Source organism: Marmota marmota, unplaced genomic scaffold (genome assembly GCF_001458135.2).
Source record: "Marmota marmota marmota unplaced genomic scaffold, marMar, whole genome shotgun sequence".
In the NCBI taxonomy this organism is placed as follows: Eukaryota; Metazoa; Chordata; class Mammalia; order Rodentia; family Sciuridae; genus Marmota; species Marmota marmota.
The window spans coordinates 2,745,166-2,752,956 of record NW_026000338.1 but is presented as its reverse complement, the minus strand read 5'-3'; the positions used below and the strand labels follow the sequence as shown (position 1 = coordinate 2,752,956).

The 7,791-nt window shown below is 35.8% G+C and overlaps 1 pseudogene; it reads left to right on the top strand.

Moving 5' to 3' along the window:
- Positions 1 to 1,016: 1,016 nt before the first annotated feature.
- On the top strand, positions 1,017 to 7,328 carry LOC107159260 (annotated as a pseudogene).
- The last annotated feature ends 463 nt before the right edge of the window (positions 7,329 to 7,791 follow it).

Here is a 7,791-nt window from a genome sequence, read left to right as displayed (position 1 = left end):
ACCACTGAGCTATACTGTTGACTTCTGTATATGGTTTCTCAGTAATTGAAAGGAACTTTTGAACTTAGTTGAATTTGTCTATGAATTTCTATAAATTAATGCCCTGTACATTTAAAAAAAAAACTGTAGTTGTAGATGGACAGAATACCTTGATGTGTTTATTTTTATGTGGTACTAGGGCTTGAACCCAGTGCCTCACACATGTGAGGCAAGTGCTCTGCCAGTGAGCTACAGCCCTAGCCTGTCTTTTGAGGCTATTTTTAAAAGTGCACATAATATTATGCCAACATTTTCATGAAAAAGGCATCCCATCACCTTTGCAGGATCCTATTGGTTAGAATAGGATATTCTAATAGAAGAAATATTCAAATAGAAGAAATGACATGCTATGTAAATACCAGGAGGTAAGGATTATAAGGACTTTCTTTTAAATCTCCCGAGTCTTTCTGCCACAGTTAAGTGCTTCCTAGATTAATATGTGGCCTAGAACACATCAGCTGTATTTATACACATCATAGCTATACTACCATCTTTTGTCTTTATATATGTATATCTAGATTTTATAAATTAAACTATTATTTATTGAAATGTAACATACAAAAAATATATAAATCAGGAGTGTGAAGGTATGTAAATTATAACTAAGTGAACCAATAAGAACTACTCTTTCAAGAATCAGGGGGCTGGGGATATAGCTCAGTTGGTAGATTGCTCGCCCAGCATACAAGAGGCCCTGGGTTTAATCACCAACACCACACACACAAAAAAAAGGCCAAGAATCAGAATATCATCAGCATTCTAGAAGCTGCTTTTTATCATAATGTTGTGGTATTCCTCCATGGATTTTTTTTATGTACATTTTAGTTATTTACAGTCTGAGATTATTATAATACTGTTAAAATGAATATATATATATCTATTAGTGTACATATGCACATACTTTTCATATGGTTTTCATATGGTGTTTCACTCAGTGAAATCTGAGGGTCATAAGGTATGCTTTTGAAACCATCACAATGCGTGCTTATTAAGCCATGCTATAATAACATACATCAATCCACATATTTACCACTCTCTTTATTTTCCAGTCCTCATTTTTCAGATTAACAGTATGGATAAAAAGCAAGAACCACTGATGTGATTTCCACAGGAAACCTCTTTATATATTACTTATAAATATGCAAACACTAATCAATTAAAAACTGTTATGGCTATACTGATATCAGAAAAACAAATGTCAACATGAGGATATTAGCAAGGAGGAGGATATGAAAAAATGATTAGATTGTCAAGAAGACAACAAAACCATTCTAAATAAAACAAAGATTGATAGAACTAGAGAAACAAAGTTTCAATTATACTTGGATATAACAGTTTCAGTAATTCACAGAATGAGTTGAAAAAAAAATCATTCCATACAAGACATGAACACCAATCATCAATCGTATTCACCTAAAAGACATCTATACCACACTTTCCCCAAAAAAACAAGAGAATACAAACTGCTTTAAAATAGACATGGAACATTCAAGAAAATAAACAAACTTGTGAATCACAAATAAAACAATACTAAAGCTAAAGGAATTGAACTAATTGAAAGTATGTTCTCTGGCCATAACGTAATTCAATTGGAAATCAATAGCAGAAAGACACACAGAAAGTCTACAAACAATTAGAAATTAAACAATACATTACTAAGACATGTAATGGATAAATATCAAATTTTGAAGGAAATTAGAAAATATTTTGAACTGAATGAAAATGAAAAGATGAGATATAAAATTGTGATAGCTGAAGCACTGCTTAAAAATTTTACAATAGAGCTGGGGCTGTAGCTCAGTGGCTGAGTGCTCGCCTCACATGCGTGAGGCACTGGGTTCGAGCCTCAGCACCAGATACAAAAATAAATAAATAAAACAAAGATACTGTGTCCATCTACAACTAAAAAAAAAAATTAAAAAAAAAATTTTTTACAATAAATAGTGATGTTAACAAATGAGAAAATTCTCTAAATAAAAACCTAGGATTATACCTTAACTTTTGTTTGTTTTAATATTTTTAGCTGCAGATGGACATAATATCTTTATTTATTCATTTATTTTTTATGTGGTGCTGAGGATCAAACCCAGTGCCTCACGTGTGAGTCAAGAGCTCAACCACTGAGCCCCAGCCCCAGTCCTGTACCTTAAAAACTTTAAAAAAGAGCTGGGACTATGGCTCAGTAGAGCACTTGCCTTGCACATGTGAGGCACTGCGTTCGATACTCAGCACCACATAAAAATAAATAAAGATATTGTGTTCATTTACAACTAAAAAATATTTTTTTAATAAACTTTAAAAAAGATGCTTTGAAAAGGAAGTTAAACACCAAAAACAAGCAGAAGAAATAAAATTTAAATATGATATAACCTCAGTTGGGTTTGCAAGAGCTTTAAGCAGAGGGTGTCTGAAGAACAGGAAGTAAAGTCATAGCTATTCAGATGCAGCCTGAAGCAAATGCAGATACTTCAGTGGAAGAAGAAAGCTTCAGCCCACAATCTATTTCACAGTTAGAGGAATGGAGAACAATGATGTGAAAAAAATCAGAAGAAACTGGATTCCATACTGCAAAGGCAATCTTCTCTCCACCAAAGGGCTAATAAAGGTAATTGCTGAGGCAGCTAAATTAGTTCAAGTGAGTTTCAGCAATGCAAACGAATTCTACCAAAGGCAGTCAGAAATCAAATATATTACAACTGGCTCCAAAGTGTTTGAAAGACAACTTCCTTGTAGAATTGAGACAGGATCACAGAGATGTTTGGAGAATAGTAAACTGGGAAAACCAGAGCTGTCATACACTAACTGTTAATTTGCCAGCTTCTCATTGACTTGTGTAGAGGGGAAGGAAGTCCATATACACTGACACAGAGGGCACCTGTAATCCTCAACACTACATAAAAAATAAAGAGAGATATGGCCTTTATGGCAGTCATGTTCTGGACAACATAGCTTATTCTTGAGTATTCAACACAGACCATCAAAATAAGCTTCTTTTTTTGTATTTGTTTTGCACAACTGAGGACAAACCATGCCTTGTGCATGACAGGTAACTGCTCTACCACTAAGTTACAACTGCAGCCCCAGTTTCTTTATAAAGCATCAACCATGAAGGTGGAGTCCAGGTATGTAACTGTGTATTATAGATAGTATATATACTCTCTGTAGAACAGACTACTTGGGTTAAGGAGAGCTCTCCACCAAACAGGTGGTCAGATTTCCACAGATGCTTCTACAACTTGCTGATAAGTTTGGTATAGTAATGATAATCACAAACCAGGTGGAAAGAGAATCCTGTTTGCTGCAGATCCCAAAAAGCCAACTGAAGTAAACATTGCTCATGAATCAATAACCAGACTGTATCTGAGGAAAGAGGGGATTGCAGAAGTTCTTGAAGCTGAAACTGTTTGCAATCCATGTGGATATGATGAAGAGATTCCAAAGACTGAATCATTGTTCACTTTCTTGTGATAAATTTTAACTACTGCGGCCCAATGGAGAGGACTATTCTGTGGGGTTCTTCACAGGCCTCTTCCTATTGTGATTGCCAGGAAAAGGTTCCCAGGAAAGCAGCTATCATATTAGCTTTTCTCGTGGTTTGAACAGGAGACAGATCAGTATTTAAAAACTGATCTGAAATGTTCACTGCTTCTGGAATGTATTATCACTATGTGATTTCTCTGATTTTTGGAGGAGAGGTAAGAATACCAATCCTATGACAAGTTTGCTGTTTACTCACGTTGAACAGGTGTCTATTGGACAATCTTCAAGAAAGCCAAAATTGGGGAGATATGACTCTTTTTGAATAATTTGAATAATTATTTGAATAATTCTAAAATAAAATGCCTGACCTCTGTAGACAAGGGAATGTCTCTCTTCACAGCTCCATCAGTGAAACTCAAGACAAGTGTTAAAGTTTTGTACCTAAACTCTCTCATATGTAAAAATCTGTTTTGCTTAAGAAGTCTTCCACAAGTCTTGCTGGACCATCAGCCCTTCATATTTAGGATAATTCTGGAATCTTAAACATTTCAGAGGCTGTATAAGCAGATTTGGTGCTTGATAAGACATTGGGATGATTAGACAAAAATTTTTAATCAATTATTTAAAATATGCTCAAAGAGCTAAAGAAACAATCACAATGTAGCTTACCACTAAGAAAATATCAATAAAGAGATGGAAATTATAAAAAAGGAAACATGCAGAAATTCTGCAGTTAAAAAGTATAACCATTGAAATAAAAAATTCACTAGAAGGGTGCAAAAGCAGATTGGAGTAGACAGAAGAAAAATATCAGTGAATTTACAGGTGATCCCATCTGAGGAAAGAAAATAAAAACAAACACACTAACATATATATAATGTGAATACCAGAAAGAGGTGGGAGATAGAAAAAAGAAGAAAACATACTTGAAGATATATATAATGGTGCCCAATTCCCCAAGTTTTATGAAATACATGAATATAAACATTCAACAAGCTCAACAAAACCTGGTGTCACAGACCTGTAATCCAGAAGAAGCAGGAGGTTGAAGGCTGAGGATCACAAGTTCAAGGGCATCCTTGGCAGCTTAGCGTGACCCTGTCTCAAAATAAAAAATAAAAAGGCCTAAGAATGTGGCTCAGTGGTTAAGCACCCTGGGTTTAATCCCCTATACCAAAAGGAAACACAGAAACAAACAAACAAATATCTGAACACACACACACACACACACACACACACACACACACAAAGAAACAGCTTCACTAGTGAATTCTGGTAGGATCTGAAAGAGAAATTTTTAAATGAATGCTTGCCAGTATTATTGATAAATAACCAAAAGATGGAATCAACTCACGTGTACATCCATGGATGAATGGAACAATATGTGGCATATACCTACAATGAAATATTTTTCAGTCTTAAAAAGGAAGGAATTCCTGACACAAAGTACAACACAAATGAACCTTGAGGATATTATGCTATATAAATTTGGTCAGGCACAAATGAACAAATTCTGTACCATTCTACTTAAATGAAGTACTAGGAATAGTAAAATTCACAGAAAAAATACAATGGTGGTTGCTTGGAACTGAACAGAGGGGAAAATGAGATATTTTTGTTTAATGGATGCACAGTTTCAACTTAGCAAGATGAAGAGTTCTAGAGACTGATGATGGTAACTGTTGCACAGCAATGTGAATATAAGAATTGACAGTTAATTGTACCTTTAAAAATGGTTAAGATGGCAAATTTCATGTTCATGATTTATTTATTTTCATAACTAAAAATAAATAAAATATGTAAGAACAAAACTTTTTCCAAAGATTAAAAAAATTCATTGGGAGAGAATATATTTCTTAATCATTCTATAAAAGTAAAATTACTACAACAAAATCAGACAAAGGAATAACAAGAAGATTGCAGAACCGTATCTCTTAAAAGTATAAATACAAAAGTACTCAACAAAATATTAGCAACCCAAATGCAGGAGCACATTAAAATAATTATATACCCTGACCAACTGAAATTTATCCCAGTAATGCAACTGTGTTTGAGCATATGAAAAACAGTTGGTATTCATTAATAAACTCTTATAATTAAGTATCAAAAAGATGAATAAATACATGGTCATCTCAACTGATGCAAAAAAAGCATTTGAATAAACTCAGTGCTTTTTCATAATAAAACCATTCAACAAACTAAGGATATAAGGGAACAAACACAACTTGAGAAGGGAATCTAAGAAAATCCCACTGGTAACATCATACTTCAAAGAGAAAAACTGAAAACTTTCCAAAAATATTAGAAAAATGCCCAGCATGGTAGCACATGACTTATCCTAGTGATTCAGGAGACTGAGGCAAGAGCATCCAAAGTTCAGCTTTGGCAACTTAGTGAGAGACTCTGACTCCAAATGAAAAACAAAAAATTATAAAGGGTTAGGATGCAGCTTGGTGGTAAACCACCCTGAGTTCAATCCCCAGTACCTAAAACAAAACAAAACAAAAATTAGCTGGGCATGGTGGCACATGCCTGTAATCCCAGCGGCTCAGGAGGATCAGGCAGGAGGATCGTGAATTCAAACCCAGCCTCAGCAACAGGGAGGCACTAAGCAACTCAGTGAGACCTTCTGTCTAAACAAAATACAGAATAGGGACAGCCTGAGCAGAGCGTCTCTGGGGGAGCGGCGACCCCCGAGACCCACGTGAGGTGCGTCCCTCTCAGCCTGGCAGCGCTCCCAGGCTGCAGCGCCAGCGCCTTCAGCTCGTTTGACTTCCTTCCCTGCGGTCGGCTGCGCCCTGGCAATGGCGTTGGCGGCGCTGGCAGAGGTGGAGCCGGCCTACGGCAGCTGGTACCAACAGTTGCAGAATGAAGAAGAGCCTGGGGAACCTGAGCAGGCTGCAGGTGATGCTCCACCACCTTACAGCAGCATCTCTGCAGATAGTGCAGCCTATTTTGACTACAACAACGAATCTGGGTTTCCAAAGCCCCCATCTTATAACGTGGCCACAACACTGCCCACTTATGATGAGGTTGAAAGCTGAAGAGATGAAGATTTTGTGGGCCGGGATGATTTTGATGATGCTGAACAGCTGAGGATAGGAAATGATGGGATTTTCATGTTAACTTTTTTCATGGCATTCATCTTCAACTGGATTGAGTTTTTCCTGTCTTTTTGCCTGACCACCTCAGCTGCAGGAAGGTATGGGGCCATCTCAGGATTTGGTCTCTCTCCAATTAAGTGGATCCTGATTGTCAAGTTTTCCACCTACTTCCCTGGATACTTTGATGGTTCAGTACTGGTTCTGGTGGGTGTTCCTGGTTTTAGGCTCTCTCCTGTTTCTCAGAGGATTTATCAATTATGCAAAAGTCCGGAAGATGCCAGAAACTTTCTCAAATCTCCCCAGGACCAGAGTTCTCTTTATTTATTAAAGATGTTTTCTGGCAAAGGCCTTCCTGCGTTTATGAATTCTCTCTCAAGAAGCAAGAGAACACCTGCAGGAAGTGAATCAAGATGCAGAACACAGAGTAATAATCACCTGCTTTAAAATATAAAGTACTGTTGAAAAAGATCATTTCTTTCTATTTGTTCCTAGGTATAAAATTTTAATAGTTAATGCAGAATTCTGTAATCATTGAATCATTAGTGGTTAATGTTTTTAAAAGCTCTTGCAATCAAGTATGTGATGTATTAATAATGCCTTACATATTGTTTGGAGTCATTTTAAATAGCATGAGCTATGTCAGTTTAGTCAGTAGGGGGCAGTCTTGCTTTATTCATGCTCCATCTCAAAGCAAATTAGGAAATTTAAAAAAGATTTTAGTGTCAGATTTGTTTAAGGCTAGCTATTTTAAAGGGGTTTTCTCAAAAGGAAAAATTTTTGTTATGACTGCATTTCTGCACATAATCCATATTTGCTGTTAAAATTAATCTACAAATTTATTGTACTATGTGTGAACACCTAGAAGCAAAATTATAGTGCAAAAATACATTTAAGGTGTGGTCAAAAATATGTTCTTAATTGATAAATAAACATTAATTTTTTATGGTCTGTATTTGAAATTTTTCAGTACCTTATTTTTACATGGTGTGTACCTAAGGAATTCTAAAGGTTTTGTCACTGTATAAAATAGAAAGGGTAAGGAGAAATACAAATTAGTTACTAAAATGTAATTCTTCACACTGTATAATTAGAGTCCCAGAGGATTAGGTACTAAGAACAAAGAATTAGTTTGGAACTTCTGAGATGATCCCTAACATACTGTACTACT